Raw genomic sequence first — 18,557 nt, forward strand, 5'->3', positions numbered from 1 at the left:
CCCGGGGCGTCACAGGGCAAAGCCCTTGTGGCGTGGCGGCGGCGGCGGTTTTCTCCTCGGATCTCGATCTGGTTGGGAGGCGGCGCTCCTTTCCGGCCAGATCGGCGGCGGCATGGAAGTGGTGCAGCGGCGGGGGAGGGGGGGAGGACGGCTCCAGCAACAGCAGATCTGGCCTTGACTCAGTCGGGCTAATTCGTTGTGCTACCGATCTCAATCGCCACCAACGGTGCACTGCTCCTGGACCTGATCTGCATCACGAGGATGTCTTGGGCGCTGGCCCTAGGCTTGTTGGTGGTGGCCTTCTTCTTCGTCGGAGTTGGTCGGCCGGCTGGCTGTGCTCGCTTGGTCATGGCGGCGGCGGTCGCAGTGACCGGCGGCTTGGCTGGTCGGCGGCGGCGGAACTTGGCCGGTGGCAGCGGCAATGTTCTGTCTGGATCCGGGGCGGGTGGCGGCCGGTGAAGCTAGGGCTTCCCGCGGCGGCATGGCGTGGTGCAGTCCCTGTCCAAGGCGGATCTGTGACGGCGATCTACTATGGATTGGTTCGGATCAGAGAAGGTGACGAGCGCGCGGGAACCTTCTCAGCGGCTCTCGCGGCTTGGCGAGGCGGGGTGGGAGCCCTCCTCCTAGGTCCAGTGGTGGCACACTCAGGCAGTGGCCGGTGCGCCATGGATCCCACGGTGGCACTGTTGCTGCGGTTGGTCGCCGGATCTAGGTGGCTGGATCTGGGGCTTTGAAGGTGGTCGAGACGGTGCACAGGTTGTTGGGTGGATTTCTTGGGACGGATCCGGGTGAAAACCTGGTCTTCGGTCGATGGCCGGAGCCAGTGATAAGGATACCCTTATCATCGTTTCCTTCATGAAGGCATCATCAAGGTGAAGCTCCCAACTCCACTCAATACCTCCGGGGGAAACCCTAGATCAGCTGATCGGATGTTGGCGGCAATCATATGTCGTAACCCCCTTGGGGGCAGCATTCTTGGAGGTGCACTCGGCTTCGCGGGACCAGCGGACGGCTTCTTTGGTGGAACGGTGCTTCATCCATACATTGATGGCGACGGATCTTGACGGCGTGGTGTAGTGCAGATTCGGAGTTCGATGTGGGAGGATGGACTCGCGCAGGAGGACGACGCTGTCTGGCGTCATGGTGGCGTCGATGACAGAGAGACCTGGCACGGTAGATGCAACAATACAGCTCTGAAGATGGACTCATGGCAGGTGGCTGCGGCGGCCTCATACCGAGCAGGCGTCCTGATTGAGGAGTGCGCCGGATTGGTAGGTGCCCCATACCAGGCAGGCGTCCTAGTTGGGACCTCAGGTCTTAGATGTTTAGGTTTGGCTGCGATGTCTGTTTGGTATTAGGCCCAGGCTATCAGCGCCCCTTCATCAATTGGATAGGTGTAGCGACAGTTGTTGCTTAGACGGTGGCTTTAGACTTGCTGTTGTATGACTTTATAAGGTCTTGTGAGAATAATTAATAAAGTGGCCGCATGCATCGGCCAGATGCAGAGGCCGAGGTCCATCCTCCTTTCCTAAAAAAATATATCTCGAAATAGAGCAGAAGTACCATTGCAGGCTCACAGGAGCAATAAGAACAACAACAGTTTTACTAGCTTGCATGAACAAGTGGAGCAAATTGCTCAGAGGTACATCTGTGGCTACCCTTGTACCCCTTTCAACTCCTATCTTTCAACTCCTTCTATCAATGCAATGACACACAAGCTTTCGCGTATTCGCGAAAAAACTTAATGCAACGTCATAATAATCCAGGTAACAACTACTTCTACTTTCTAAATGCATAAGTACATAGTACCATCAATATACAACTTTCAAATATAACAAGATGATGCTAAAGATAATTCCAATAGTCGAAGTAAGAGCAAGGAACCACGCCAAAACCGAACAACTGACCGTACACATGACGGTCTAAACTTTTAGCAATCATGTCCGCTTGCCTGACCTGAATTCTGCATTTGAGGAGTCTAAGTAAGCTAATGGGCCTAGAGCTCTAGACTATTGGGATAGGAAGCTGAAACTCAAACTCCATTCCTGAAAGCAGTCACGGTTCAGACTTCAGACATGGACATGCGCCAGTTGCTGCTTTGAGGTCTGTTACACCATTCAGTGTAGATTGTTTGACCAGTTCTGTCGTGGAATTGTCACGGCAGATGTCCTTGAGCTAGGACTTAGTCGTGGAGCCATCGAAACTAGGAAGCTTGAAGGGGTTATACGGGACAAGGAACACGAGGGTTTATACTGGTTCGGCCCCTTACGGTGAAGGTAAAAGCCTACGTCCAGTTCGAGGTGTTATTGATTAGGGTTACGATCGCCAGGGAGCTAAACAGCTATGCCCGGCTCTCGATCAAATTATTGTCGCCCTTGAACCGCTGTCGGGTCCTCCCTTTATATAGGGAGGCTGACGCCCAGCAGCCCTTAGAGTCCCGGCCGGCTCATAAGAGTGTCCGGCTCGGACTCTAATCAATACTTGCCTTACACTACAAGTCTACCATAACAATGATTGTAACTACGGGCTTTAAGCCATATCCGGGTCTCAGCCCATCTCTGGCCCATTATCTTGAAACTTAGCTCCGGGCTTCTGGTAATGACCTTTAGAGTAACCCGGCCCTCCTAGCGGGTGACTCCAAGGTCTATATCCTCAACATTAGGCCCCAGATTGACTTGAGCCGGCTCGTGTCAATCTTCAACTCTGCCGACAGAAAAATCTCCGGCTTACCGTTCGTGTGAAGGCCATAACCCGGAGTGACGTCATTCTCCGGACTCCGGATAATCCGCCGTGACGTCATCCTCCATTAAGTCCGTTTTTTACTCCGCCAGATCCGCAACGGATCTCTTCTTTTACTGTCTTTGCGAAAATCGAGGCGCCGTGAGGGGGAGATAACCACGCCGTGGTCTCCTTGAATCTCGCGCCCACTTAAGACTTACCTTATAAATAGACCGGCCCGGCACTCTCTTCTCACACTCTCCTTCTTCTTCCTCGCGCTGTCATTCCTCTGCCCGAGCTTCTGCCGCCGCCGCCGCCGTCGCGCCCCTGATCTTCATCGACCCGGCCGCTGCATCACCCTGACCCGGACCAGATAACGGCGGCGACCTTCGCTCCTCCTCAACTCCGGTGAGTCTTCTCTGCCTTGCTAGAACAGATCTACGGTAGGGTTCCTCCCGTTCTTCGTGTTCGTCACCTTTGCCCAGAAACTCGGCAGTCCTCTTCACCACTGTAGTCGGTTGATCTTTATCCTTGCGTAAAACCACTGCGGTAGACGTTCGGAACTCATTTCATCTGCAAGAAATCCTCTTTTTACTGCATAAGAACTGTGTTCAACCTGAAGAACTTCCCCTGCCTCTGTTTTTTAGATCTAGAAATTTTTCTCTGCTCCGACTATTTTGATCCAAAAAAGTTACTGTAGTATGTGAAATCTGTTTTACCACACTTAGTAAAAACTGCAGTCCTTGAATCTTGGCGGCTTATATTTCCGACTTAAAGAAAACACGCGCCGTAGAACTTTCCGGTTTAAAGAGAACCATGCTCTGTAGTATCTTCCGACTTAACCACAGTAAGCCGTAGATGACTAACTTATCCTGAAAGCCCCGACGGCTTAGATAACCCACCGTATCAATACATACCATTAGTCCCCTTCATAAGCCGTCACTGTAGTTTGAATGATAATCCCCGGCTTATAATTAACCCGGACACTTTTCTCTTCCTCGTAGACCACCAACCGTCACCATGCCTCCCAAGGCTCCCATCACTTGCAACTGGATGAAATCCAACGTCACCGAAGAGACCCTGGCAAACTTTGTTAAGTCCGGATATCTGCCCAAGAAGGAAGTGATGTCCTACCGTGCCCCTGACCCGTTCGAAGAAAGACCACAGCCGAGGGACGGGGAGGTAGTGATCTTTGCAGACCATATGAGCCGGGGCTTCGCACCGCCCGGCTCAAAATTCTTCCGGGACGTGCTCAACTCCTTTGACCTTCGACCTCAGGATATAGGACCCAATTCCATATCCAACATCTGCAACTTCCAAGTTTTTTGTGAAGTATATCTTGGAGAAGAGCCGAGTCTACTGCTCTTCAGAGAGCTGTTTTATTTGAACCACCAAACCGAGTGCGCAAACGGTCCAAGTCTAGAGTTAGGCGGCATCTCCATCCAACGGCGCAGGGACTGTCTATTTCCTTACGCAGAACCGCCAAGTCACCCCAAGGACTGGAACATGACTTGGTTCTACTGCCAAGACACGTCCCCGGCTGATGAGAGCCCGCTGCCCGGCTTTCGCCCAACGCGCCTGGAGCCGACTCATCCGCTATCCGACAAGTTGACTGCCGCGGAACGCCAGCCTCTGCTTCCAACGATCAATAAGATCAAGGCCCTGCTAGGCAACAGTCTGAACGGAATAGACCTGGTCCGGGTCTGGATCTCTTGGCGGGTGATCCCATTAAGCCGCCGCCCCGGCTTAATGTGTGAGTACACCGGGCGAAAGGATGACCCGCAGAGGCACAGTCGCAACGACCTTCCAGAAGACGTTGCCGAAGAAGAGACCAAGGCTCTATTAAACGAGAGCCTGGCAGACTGTGGAAAAACCGGGCTAGCCCCATTCTGCAAGACCAATCCAGCCCCAGCGGTAAGCCGCTGACTTTAACCTTTCCATTTTGTTTTACCTGTCATCTTACTAAGAACTCATTACTGTGTTTCTCAGGCTGATGATAAATTCTGGCGGGTCAAGTATGACCATGAGGCGGCCAAGAAGGCCAGAAAGGCGAAGAAAGCCGCCAAGAGAGCCGCCCCTCGCAAAAAGGGAAACAGACCCACTGCTTCGGAGCTGCTGCAATTAAGCGATAGCTCCGAGTCAGAGGTAACCCTTAAACCTTTTAAATTCTTGCTGTATATGTTGTCTGATGCTATCCGCCTTATCAACACTTGCTTACTGACAGGATGACACCGGCGCCAGTAACCCGGTGATTGAAGAGGTAACATTACTCCCCTCCGACTCGGAGCCTTTGCCACAGCTGAAAGTCCGAAGGGTAACCCGGAAAGTAAGCTTTTCTCATCCATTAGCTCATCAAGACCCTCAATTTCTTTTGAAGCAGCAGGTTCACGAGAGCCGGCGTCACACCCGGGCCCGCAAGGACACCGACCTCTCCACCGAGTTACCCGACGCAACGAGGAAGCGCCGCACTGAGGTTTTTTCTCACCTGTACCCTTTCCATCCGTTGGCGGGTGTCATCCGTCAGCCACTCAACTCTTCTGACTCCAATTACCAGGAGACCTCCCCCTCTTCGGGTGACTCCATGCAGTCAAGTCTGCCGGCCTTCAAGACTGCACCCGGGTAATAACAATCTCCTTACATTATCTGTCTGTACTTACTTTTTGTATACCTAACACTTCTGTCTTTTCAGTGCCCAGGCAAAGCTCACCAAAAGAGCAAAGAAGACCAGGTCAGCCGGAGTGCCAGACTTGCCTGAGCCGGAGACGACGGCTCAAGAGCCGCCAGCCGCCTCCGAGGCCACCATTCCCATGGATACGGCGCCTGAAGCCCCTGCCCCGACCACCAAGACAATGACCGAAGCGTCAGCTAATCCGGAGGCGTCCGGCTCAACCCCACCGGCTAACGACCCGGACGTGGTAATTACCCGGACGGAGTATGTTGAGCCGGGGAGGCCGACCGCACTGGCCCAATGCTCCGCGAAGGGGGAGCTGCTGCGACCCCACCGGGCGAATCTGGATCTCTCGGGCTACCCCGATTTGAGCATTGGAGAGCTCGTTTCTGGCTACATCAGCCAGGTTCACAAGAGCCGGGACGCCGAGATCGCCATGGTCAACCAGATCCAACAAAAATCTGAGGTAACCTTCTGCTGTTTTCTTACTTTCTGCATAGCGATCTTTGTCATTCTAGCCCCCAAGTCTAGGACTTATACTTGAATATGTTGTAGACTTAGATTCCGGCTTACTGAACTGAGTCGGCCGTACATAGATAGATACGTTCAATATGCATTAGCCCCCAAGTGCCAAGCGTCTTTGCTTGGAAAGTGCTTGGGACTTATATAATGACTGTTTAATAACCTGGAAATATATACAGGCTACTGGCAAGAAATTTGAGTCGGACCTTGCGGGTCTCAAGAGCCGGTTAAAAACTCAAGAGATGGAGACCCGGAAGGCGAATGCCAAGTTTGTCTCCAGCATTGCCGCTCAGGAGAAATTGAAGACTGAATTCGACGCTGAGCGGAAGGCCTGGGCTGAGGAGAAAGCCGCACTGGTGACCCGGGCGGAACAGGCGGAGAAGGCACTCTCTGAAAAAACCGCCGAACTCTCCAGTCTAAAGCGCCAAGTGTCCCAAATGGTAGCTGCCATCTTCGGTAAGTCGCCTCACCGGCTCTCATTCATGTTAGAATGTTTACATCTCCTGATTCATCCTTGTCACCGGGTCATCTGATGTTGTTAAACAGGTTCCAGAAGCGCCAACTTGAACCAGAGCGTGGTCACCAAGCTAAAGGCCGTGTACACCCTGGTGGAACAACTCTACACCGGGTCACAGCGCGCTTTAGCTGTGGTGGCCCTATCCAACGAGGTGCCAACCCATCTGGCCGAAGTCCTGCGCCGGCTCGCTGTTCTGCCACAGCGGATCCAGGAGTTACGCCGAGCCTCCGCAAGATCCGGAGCAATTGCCGCGCTGAGCCGGGCCAAAGCATTCCTGCCGGAGCTAGACCCGGCAGACATCGCACTGGGTTACCCGAGCCTGAAGGAAGACGGCTCCGCCTTCGACCAGAAGGACTTCGCAGCATGTGTTAAGGCTGTACGCCCGGTGGCCACCATCATCGGAAACGACACCGACTTAACCAAGTATTAGCCGGGGTACAACGCGGAGAATCAGAGGATTCCAACTCCTCGCTATGAAGCTCTTAGTCTGATTCCTGCGGCTCGTCAACACACCTTCGCCCCCGAGATTGACCCGGCCGGGTTAATCGACGAAGAAGCCCAGTTCGAAGCTCTCAGCGGCATCGACTGGAAGTCATCAACCTTCGAGGTCTTGGGATCAACCGGAGCAGAAGACGAACCGGGGACTTCAACCCAGCAGGCATCGTAAAGCGGCTGGCGGTTCACCGAACAACGCTCCAACCTTGAGACTTGAGGAATTTTGTAATAGACTAGGTGCAACATTTTATCTCTGCCGCGCCATTGTGTATGTAATGAATGCTGGAAACTCTTGAAATTATCCTTTGTGTTCCTCCGGGTCGTAATTATCCCTTTGTCCTTCTCAACCTTAAAAAGTGCCTTTAAGTATCTGCATAGAAAGGCAAATCACAAGTCGCAAGGCGGCTTACCACCCTGAGAATCAGGTGTTTGAGATGGATAACCCGGAATACAAACCAAAAAGACTGGTCCTTAATTATATTCTGGACACAGTCGTGATAACACACTCAACAGCCTGTAAGCACACTTCCGGGTTAAATAACCCGGGTAACACGGTTGGTACCTTAACTCGAATTTACTTGTCTTGATGACATCCATGATGCTCAACTAACAAGATAAACCAAAGTTAAGCCGGCAAGTGAAACCCGGCAGTACATACTTTGACATGATCAGAGTAAACTTGTGGTAAAATATAAGAACTTAAGGGCTTCCGGTTCGAATACGACCAGAAACTCGGTCCAAAGGGGTTAAGCTAAGATTCAGATACGATCATATAGCCCCCAGTGGGTTTGGCGATGCCAATCAAGAGGGTATCGACAGCTATGCTCTCTTTGGTTCGAATACGACCCATGTTTGAACAGGAAGCCCCCAAGTGATTCTGAAAATTGTTTAACGACGCTGATTCGAATACGATCCACGTCGGTTCTCAGAGGGGTGACACTATGATTCAAATATGACCAGAGGCAACTTCCCAATGAGCTCGGCACTTTGCCAATCAAATGGGTATCGACAGCTATGTTCTCTTTGGTTCGAATACGACCCATGTGTGAACAGGAAGCCCCCAAGTGACTTTACTGCTTACAGCTAGATTCGAAGATGATCATAAGCCGGATCTTCTGTAAGTCAGCATGTAAAAAACAACACACATATTTGGAAGAGAGCAAAGGACAGAGGTCCTGCTTTATTGCTTTATCATAATATATACATGGCTGAGATAAATATGTACATCACAAGAGCCGGTAGCTCAAGTGTAGTAAGGCCGAAGCTGAGCTATGTTCCACGGCCGACGGGTCTCCTCCTCCGATTTACGCGAGTTTTTATGCTCCCGGATATCAATGAGGTAATATGACCCGTTGTGCAAGTTCTTACTGACCACAAAAGGCCCTTCCCAAGGTGGGGATAACTTGTGTGCATCTGTTTGATCCTGGATGAGCCGGAGCACCAGGTCACCTTCCTGGAAGACCCGGGACTTGACCCGGCGGCTATGATAACGGCGCAGGTCTTGTTGGTAAATCGTTGAACGGGCTGCTGCCACATCACGCTGTTCGTCCAACAAGTCCAGAGCATCTTGGCGCGCCTGTTCATTATCCGTTTCAACATAAGTCGCCACACGAGGTGAATCGTGACGGATGTCGCTCGGGAGGACCGCTTTTGCTCCATAAACCATGAAGAAAGGCGTGAAGCCAGTAGACCTGTTAGGAGTAGTGTTGATGCTCCATAAAACGGAGGGCAACTCCTCCACCCAACAACCCGGCGTCCGTTGCAAAGGGACCAAAAGCCGGGGTTTGATGCCCTTCAGAATCTCCTGGTTAGCTCTCTCAGCTTGACCATTGGATTGGGGGTGTGCCACTGAAGAAACATCAAGCCGGATATGCTCTCGTTGACAAAACTCCTCCATAGCGCCTTTGGACAGATTAGTGCCATTGTCTGTTATGATGCTGTGTGGAAAGCCGAAGCGGAAGATCACCTTTTTCATAAATTGAACCGCCGTGGCTGCATCACACTTGCTAACTGGCTCAGCTTCCACCCACTTCGTGAATTTGTCCACTGCCACCAAGAGGTGGGTCTTCTTATCCTTGGACCGTTTAAAGGGTCCAACCATATCAAGCCCCCAGACCGCAAAGGGCCAAGTGATTGGGATCATCCTTAACTCCTGAGCCGGCACATGAGCCCGTCGTGAGAACCTTTGGCAGCCATCACATTTGCTGACCAAGTCCTCTGCATCAGCGTGAGGCGTCAGCCAATAAAAACCATGATGGAAAGCCTTGGCCACAAGAGATTTTGAACCGGCATGATGGCCACAATCCCCTTCATGGATCTCACGCAAGATCTCTTGACCTTCCTCAGGGGAGATACAACGCTGAAATGCCCCTGAAACACTGCGATGATGCAACTCGCCATCGATAACAATCATTGACTTAGCCCGCCGGGTTATTTGCCTGGCCAGAATTTCATCCTCAGGCAACTCTCCCCGGGTTATATAAGCCAGATATGGCATTGTCCAGTCTGGTATGACATGAAGAGCCGCCACCAGTCGCGCCTCCGGGTCAGGGATAGCCAAGCCCTCCTCTGTAGGCAACTTGACCGAAGGGTTGTACAGGACATCCATGAAAGTGTTAGGTGGCACCGGCTTTCGCTGAGAGCCTAGCCGGCTTAACGCATCAGCCGCCTCGTTCCGCCTGCGATCAATATGCTCCACTTGGTATCCTTGGAAGTGCCCGGCAATGGCATCAACCTCGCGGCGATAAGCCGCCATTAGAGGATCCTTAGAATCCCAGGTGCCTGATACTTGTTGAGCCACCAAGTCTGAGTCACCAAAGCACCTCACCCGGCTTAAGCTCATCTCCTTAGCCACCCGAAGACCGTGGAGCAAAGCCTCGTATTCAGCCGCATTGTTAGTGCAAGGAAACATCAACCGTAGCACATAATGGAATTTGTCACCTTTAGGGGAAGCCAAGACAACACCAGCTCCCGAGCCCTCCAGCTGCCTGGACCCATCAAAGTGAATAGTCCGATAAGTGTTATCCGGCTTTTGCTCGGGTACTTGTGACTCTGTCCAATCATTGATGAAATCCACCAAGGCCTGAGACTTAACAGCAGTGCGTGGCACATATTTAAGGTCATGAGGTCCAAGTTCTATAGCCCACTTAGCAATTCTCCCTGTAGCCTCTCTGTTTTGGATAATATCACCAAGAGGGGCGGAACTGACCACAGTGATGGGATGACCCTGAAAATAATGCTTAAGCTTCCGGCTCGCCATAAATACCCCATATACGAGCTTCTGCCAATGCGGATACCGCTGCTTGGACTCAATGAGCACCTCACTGACATAATAAACCGGCCGCTGAACCGGATGCTCCTTACCCGCCTCCTTGCACTCCACCACAATAGCCACGCTGACGGCTCGTGCGTTTGCCGCCACATACAGTAGCAAGGGCTCTTTATCAACCGGAGCAGCAAGGACGGGGGGCTCTGCCAGTTGCTTTTTCAAATCCTCAAAAGCGGTATTAGCTGCATCATTCCAGACAAAGTTGTCAGTTTTCTTCATCAACTGATATAAGGGCATAGCCTTCTCACCCAAACTACTTATAAACCGGCTTAAAGCAGCGATGCGACCCGCCAAACGCTGAACATCATTTACACACGCCGGCTTAGCCAAGGAAATGATGGCCTTGATCTTCTCCGGGTTAGCCTCAATGCCTCTGTCAGAAACCAAGAAGCCCAATAGTTTGCTTGCAGGAACACCAAAAACACACTTGGCCGGGTTAAGCATCATCTTATAGACCCGGAGATTGTCGAAGGTTTCCCTTAAGTCATCTATCAGGGTTTCCTCCTTGATGGATTTAACCACAATGTCGTCCACGTAAGCGTGAACATTGCGCCCGATCTGTTTATGAAGACAATTCTGCACACAACGCTGGTAAGTCGCCTGTGCACACTTGAGTCCAAAGGGCATAGACACATAGCAGAAGGCTCCAAAGGGAGTGATGAACGTCGTCTTCTCCTGGTCCTTAACTGCCATCTTAATCTGATGATACCCGGAATAAGCATCCAAGAAACTTAAGCGTGCACAACCTGCCGTAGCATCAATGATTTGATCGATACGGGGGAGAGCAAAAGGATCAGCCGGACACGCCTTGTTCAAGTCCGTGTAGTCCACACACATCCGCCAGGTGCCGTTCTTCTTAAGTACAAGCACCGGTTTAGCCAACCACTCTGGGTGAAAAACCTCAACAATGAACCCGGCCGCCAAAAGCCGGGCCACTTCTTCACCAATAGCCTTCCGCCTCTCTTCGTTAAACCGTCGAAGGAACTGTCTGACCGACTTAAATTTTGGATCAACATTGAGAGTGTGCTCAGCGAGTTCTCTAGGTACACCTGGCATGTCAGAAGGTTTCCATGCGAAGATGTCCTCATTCTCACGGATGAACTCGATGAGCGCGCCTTCCTATTTCGGGTCCAGATTTGCACTGATGCTGAACTGCTGAGACGAGTCGCCTGGAACAAAATCAACAAGTTTAGTCTCATCAGCTGATTTAAACTTCATTGCTGGTTCATTCTCCGTGGTTGGCTTTTTCAGAGAGGTCATATCTGTTGGGTCAACATTGTCTTTATAAAATTTCAACTCTTCTGTGGCACAAACAGACTCTGCATAAGCCGCGTCACCTTCCTCACACTCCAGAGCCACTTTCCGGCTGCCGTGAACCGTAATGGTCCCGTTGTGACCCGGCATCTTGAGTTGTAAGTACACATAACACGGCCGCGCCATGAACTTGGAGTAAGCCGGCCGTCCGAATATAGCATGGTATGGACTTCTTATCTTGACCACCTCAAAGGTCAACTTTTCCACCCTGTAGTTGTTCTCATCACCGAAGGCCACTTCCAGTTCGATCTTGCCGACTGGATAAGCCGATTTACCGGGTACCACACCATGGAAGATAGTATTTGACTGGCTGAGGTTCTTATCAACTAACCCCATACGGCGAAAAGTCTCATAATAGAGGATGTTGATGCTGCTGCCTCCATCCATGAGTACCTTTGTGAACTTATAGCCTCCCACTTGAGGAGCCACCACTAAGGCCAGGTGGCCCGGGTTATCCACCCGGGGAGGGTGATCCTCCCTACTCCACACTATGGGCTGCTCCGACCACCGTAGGTACCGTGGAACCGCCGGCTCAACAGCATTAACAGCCCTCTTGTGAAGCTTCTCGTCTCGTTTGCACAAACTAGTGGTGAACACGTGATACTGTCCACCGCTAAGCTGCTTTGGGTTGGTCTGATAGCCCCCCTGTTGCTGCTGTTGATGACCCTGACTAGACTGTTGATTAAAGCCCCCTTGACCGTTCTGAGAACCGGAATTTGAGCCGCCTCCCGGGCCATGAAAACCGCCAGCGCTGGAGCCGCCGGCGCCTGAGCCGCCGCCCGGGCCATTGTAGTTTTTAAAGGCCTTCATGATAGCACAATCCTTCCACAGATGAGTCGTTGGCTTCTCTCTAGAGCCGTGTCTCGGACAAGGTTCATTCAACAGTTGCTCCAGAGAAGGTCCTGACCCGCCGCCTCGGGGAGGGGGCCTCCCCTTGCGTCGCTGGTTGTTGCCTTGGGTGCTGGCTACGAACTCCAGGCTGCCATCGGCCTTGCGCTTGCCTCCGCCTTGATTCCCCGGGTTAAACTGAGGACTCTTGCCATTGCCGTTCTTCTTTCCCTTCCCTGTCCTTTCATCATCTGAAGGGGGATCCTTGGTACCATCAGAATCGGCGTACTTGACAAGAGCCGCCATTAGTGTACCCATATCTGTGCAATCGCGTTCGAGCCGCCCAAGTTTCATCTTTAGGGGTACAAAGCGACAGTTCTGTTCCAACATCAAGACTGCAGAGCCGGCATCCATCTTATCTGATGAATGTATGATCTCCTTGACCCGGCGAACCCAATGGGTCGTGGATTCACCTTCCTGCTGCTTACAGTTAGTCAAATCCACAATTGACATAGACTGCCTACAGGTATCCTTGAAGTTTTGAATGAACCGGGCCTTCAGCTCAGCCCAAGACCCAATGGAGTTCGGTGGCAGCCCTTTTAACCACGTGCGGGCAGTTCCATCTAACATCATGGTGAAATATTTGGCCATGGCCGCCTCGCTGACCTCTAGCAATTCCATAGCCATCTCATAACTCTCAATCCAGGCCGCAGGCTGTAAGTCAACTGTGTAGTTAGGCACCTTCCTAGGGCCCTTGAAGTCCTTAGGTAGACGTTCATTATGGATGGCCGGCACCAAACAAGGGACACCCCCGGTCCCTGTAGAAATACCCACATCAACGGACGCCGTCGGATAATCCGGGGGGGGGGGGTCTGATAAGCCGTCAATTGCGGCACCTGCTCCGCCTCTTGCCGTGCTTGGTCTGCTGCGTAGAAGGCTCCAACATGAGCCGGGCCATGGCCAGGGGGTGGGTCATGGCGTCGGACATTACTTGAGCCGGTTGCTGAGACCATGTGCCGGCTGTAACTCGGGCTCTGGCCTGGGCGAGGAGTTGAGTGGATCCTGTCTCGGCTGTAGGAGTACGCCTCTTGCTGTGCCAGAGCCGTCTGCAGGAGTTCCCTGACCCGGCGGGTTTCGACGGCTGCCGGAGAATTGCCGTCAACGGGAAGAGCCGCCAGTCGTGCTGCCGCAGCTACCATGTTCTCCAGCGGGTTATCGTAATGACCCGGGGGTATCGGCACATACTGAGGCGGGCAGGGGGCACCTGGGGAGGCCCCATCACTCGTGGCTGAATAAGGGGTCCTGACCCGGGCGCAATGACCCCTGGTGGGTTACTGGATCCCGCACCTGGCGTGTTGAAGAGATTGCGCGGATCGTAAATCGGCGGGAGTCGAGACTGGGCCTTCTGATGCCTCCTTCTCATGACCTCGTTGGCCGCGTTCTGATCCATCGTGAGTTGGAAGGACTGCGCCTGAATCAATTGAGTCCGGGCGTCGAGAGCCGCCCGCTCCGCCGCCAGCCTGACCCCTTCTGCCGCAAGATCCTCTTTAGCTTTCATCAGATCCAATTTTAACTGTGCCACCTCCGCATCATGCTGAGCTTGATCTGTCAGGTCAAACGTGGCGGTTAACAGGGCCGTCATCTTGTCCGTGAGATCCATCAGCACCTGAGCCGGGGAAGGCACCGGGTTTCCTGGTCCGGCAGCGGGATTCTGAACAGGTTGCGCGCCGGCCATAAAAACTCCAACCTGACTTGGCGGTTCAAAAAGGTCTGGAATACTGTCGCCGTCGGAACAGCCCATGAACCTGCCATCTTGAAGTTGGTACAACGAGTTTGACTCATCAGTGGCCGACTCGCCGTCAGAGCCGGCGGCCGCCTCATCACCAGATCCGGATGGATCAGAGGGCCCTCCATGGATGCATCCCACAAAAGCGCGCCTTAAGGCAGGCCGGGCCCGGGCGGGTCGTGCGCGCTGAGCCGTTTCGATGAGACCGGCGCAGAGATCCGGCTCGGGGCCCGGCTCACCAACCTTGCCAATGAAGACATGAATTCCGCCAAAGGGGACCCGGTACCCGTACTCAATTGAGCCGGCGTCGGGGCCCCAGTCCTCGTCGTTGATGTAGAGCTTGCCGCGACGACTCTTAGTCATCCGGCCTATGGCGTATCCCTTGAGCCCTTCGAAGCTGCCCTTCAAGAACTCGAATCCACCGTGCGCTGGCCCCACGGTGGGCGCCAACTGTCGTGGAATTGTCACGGCAGATGTCCTTGAGCTAGGACTTAGTCGTGGAGCCATCGCAACTAGGAAGCTTGAAGGGGTTATACGGGACAAGGAACACGAGGGTTTATACTGGTTCGACCCTTACGGTGAAGGTAAAAGCCTACGTCCAGTTCGAGGTGTTATTGATTAGGGTTACGATCGCCAGGGAGCTAAACAGCTATGCCCGGCTCTCGATCAGATTATTGTCGCCCTTGAACCGCTGCCGGGTCCTCCCTTTATATAGGGAGGCTGACGCCCAGCAGCCCTTAGAGTCCCGGCCGGCTCATAAGAGCGTCCGGCTCGGACTCTAATCAATACTTGCCTTACACTACAAGTCTACCATAACAATGATTGTAACTACGGGCTTTAAGCCATATCCGGGTCTCAGCCCATCTCTGGCCCATTATCTTGAAACTTAGCTCCGGGCTTCTGGTAATGACCTTTAGAGTAACCCGGCCCTCCTAGCGGGTGACTCCAAGGTCTATATCCTCAACAAGTTCCTTCTTTCCTCCTCGCCGCTGCCGGCCTTCAGCAGCAACCAAGGACACAGGCGCCATTGGGGACGTGCGCTGCCGCCGCCATTCTACCATGCAGGGAGGGAACCCGCTTCGCCGGGCGCCATTGGTAGACCGACCGACACCCCGCAACCTCCGCCATCGGCCCAGTAAAAAATACAACTAAATTATACAAAAGAAAATCCGAAACTGTCAGAAAAGTTCAGACTTAAATGATCAAGAAGTGCAGAGTCCAAAACTGTCAGTCATTATCATTTGTACTGTAAAAAAGGTTAGAGAGAAAAATTAATGAAGGTGAGTCACATAAACTTATTCAGATCACTCCCTCTCCAACATTGGCAATGCTCACTAGATCTTTATAAATCTGGGTACTTGTTTGAGATAAAAGTAATAAAAGGGATTTCAGAAAGGCGTTCAAAACATATAACATTGGAGGGTTAGGTTTTAACCTCTTGTTCTTCCTGTACATGTGTGAATTAAGGAGTAGCAAGCACAGGAACAATAAAATTCAGAGATGACAGAAAATCAAGGCACAAATTACACAGAACTATGGAGCTAAAATACAACTATTTAGATCAAGGCACTGTTAAAAAAGATAACATAGTTCAGTAAAGTCATGAACATAAATACTGCTGAACTTAGAGACCACTTACATACTGTAAATTCAATTAGCAACAAGGCAGACAGATTACACTTAGATTTCAAGGAAAAATATGACTACTCCACACTGTAAATCATCAACACTAGCACTGTAATAACTGTTTACTCCACACTGTAAATAGACAGAACAATTATTATTTTTGCCACAACTTGAATCTGCTCTGCAACTTATGAACCTGTAGTTGTTCTGCAGATTATCAAGAGCAGTGAAACAGTTTTGATTTACAAACGTAGTTGCTCCTGCTACTTATCCGCGGTTGCCCAGATCATAACTGCATCATGATTGCTTATCTTATAGCCTAATACAAAAAGATAAGAGCAGTTTTAACATGGTCCATCACAGGAAACAGAGCAGAATTAGTACTGGTGCAGGAGCGAATGCAAGGTTCAGAAAATCCATCACAAGGGCAAGAAGAACAACAACACTTTTACTAGCTTGCATGAACAATTGGAGCAAATTGCTCAGAGGTACATCCGTGGCGATCGTACATGGACGAACTAATACATCAGCCAGTGAGTATCCTCGTATACACTTTGAGAAGAACTTCAACATCGGATTTAATAGACACTTGCAGGCGAGAAGAAGTTGCTGTGCCCTCCAGCGTGAAGATTGGCCGCAGCATTGCACCTCTTCTCCTTCTCGAGCGCCTCTTCGTCATTCCACGCTGCTTCAAATGGATCGAAGGAGCACGGCCGCGGTTTGAACAAGTGGTCCTGTCCCTGAAGCAGCGATGGAGCGTCAAGATCCGACGCGGCATTGTACCTCTTCTCCTTGTCAGCATCATGGAAGGCAGAGCAATCGGACTGCAGCATACCCTCCAGCACGCCTTGGTCCAAGGCATCCAGGTACAGAGGTTCCTGTTGGCCCATCTCCACGCCAGTGTTGGTTCCAGTGACCGGCTCAACTTCAATTGGGTCGGCTTCCATCATTCTCATTAGTTCTTCGATATCAAAACCATCTGCCTTCCCATCCGGCTCAAAGACATCCTCTTCAGATGAGCTCCTTGCAATGCTTGAGCCAGCCTCAGGAACAATCTGTTGTTGGCTGTAATGCTTGACAGACTCCAACACAACTGATTGGGTGGACTCCAGCACAACTGACTGGGAGGAAGAAGCAACGTCAGAGTGGTTGGATGCTGTAGTGGATTCGGATGATGCTCTGGCTGCATCATCATACATCAAGAACGACGGTGTGGCAGGTCCTGGGACGGGGACGGCACCGCGCATCCTCTTATTGGGGCGCGGCGGATGAGGATCGGCGGCGGCAGCCGGCGCTGGCCTCTTCTACGCGTGTGTGCTCGGGGTCACGGCCTCTCGTTGCTGTTGCTGAAGCTTGTACGCTTCCGATTCCTGGCGGGCCGCGTCAGGAGCATGCTGAGCCAAGTGCATCTTGCAGAACACCTTCACCCCGTCGCTGACGGTGGCCTCCGGCAGCAGGCACCGGTACTCCTCCATGACCCAGCCGGTGGACTTGCCCTTCTTCTTGAAGGAGAGGTTCTTGATCTCGCCGACCTTGCATCCCGCATGGCAAATCTCCGTGGTCTTCTGGATGCTCCAGGTGCCGCTACCGGCGCCGCGCACGCTCTGGAGCTTGCTCCCGTTCTTGCTCTTGCATGTGGTGAAGAAGAACCGATCGCCGCTGCTCACGGCCTGCGGCGCGGGCGCGTATCGGGCGGCCAGATCCTTGGGCTCGCAGCCGGAGATTTCGACGCGGTGGATGAGCTTGTCGGCGCCGTGCAGCGTCTCGCCGGAGAGGAGGCGTGGCAGGTAGTAGGTGACGGCCTCCACTTCCGTAGGGCTCAGCCGGTAGTGGTGGAAGACGTCGTCGACGTCGAGCCCCTCCATCCCGGCCGGCGGCTGCCCGATCTGCTGCTAGGGTTCTACTCTGGCTAGGAAAGGGCGGGCGATTGGGATTTGGGAGAGGTTTGTCTGCGGGATTGGGAAGGTGTTGTGGGACGCGAAGGTGCTCTGTGCTGATATTTAAAGACGCTGGCTGGACTAGGCGATGGAGCACGCGTAAGATTTCCTTATCTGAATCCGAAAATGTCCCTAGTTCAGTTTGCCGCTCCCGTTTGCTTTCTTGATTTTTTTTTGAGTAATAGAACTCCTATTTCTTTTTCTGGGTTCATTTCTTTGAACCATACTCCCGGACCTCCAAAACTCCATATCTTGGGAACAAGTTTTTTTGGGGGGAGCTGTATAAATTTTTATAGGACCCACCGTTTTGCGGGATCTGGAATGGACATTTTTTCGCTCAAAACCATCATAAAACGGTGGTTATTTTACAATTCCGGGCCTTTTCTATGGAATTTGTTAGAGATGCTCTTCGTAGACATGTCTTACTTAGATTGTGAATTGGAAAAGCTGGGGGTTTGGTAGTGTACCCTGATGAGTGACGATCATAGATTTCTGGCCTTATTTCTGGCCTCTACTACTTTGGTGAGTACTATGGGCTGAACTGGTCTTGGTGATACTCCCAACCGCACTATTCACTAGATAGGATTGCCTCTACATTCATAACCCCCCAGTATTGTCAGGGTTATATCCACGACAGTTGGCTCCCATCATGGAGCAAGCGTCTAACGATGATATGTTGCGTTTGGCTTCATCATCGGTTCCTGCTGGCAGCATCCGCTTCAGAGTTCTCGAGTTCCCCATCGACGTGTCGGCATGGCATCCTGATGCCTGGTTGAATAGCGCTGACATGCCGGCTCGGGCACCCCCTATTGAGTCAA

At 52.2% G+C, this 18,557-nt stretch overlaps 1 pseudogene; it reads right to left on the reverse strand.

Moving 5' to 3' along the window:
* Positions 1-16,380: 16,380 nt before the first annotated feature.
* On the reverse strand, positions 16,381-17,693 carry LOC123165424 (uncharacterized; annotated as a pseudogene).
* Between the last annotated feature and the right edge of the window lie 864 nt (positions 17,694-18,557).

The sequence above is a fragment of the Triticum aestivum genome, chromosome 7D (assembly GCF_018294505.1).
Source record: "Triticum aestivum cultivar Chinese Spring chromosome 7D, IWGSC CS RefSeq v2.1, whole genome shotgun sequence".
NCBI classification, from domain to species: domain Eukaryota; kingdom Viridiplantae; phylum Streptophyta; class Magnoliopsida; order Poales; family Poaceae; genus Triticum; species Triticum aestivum.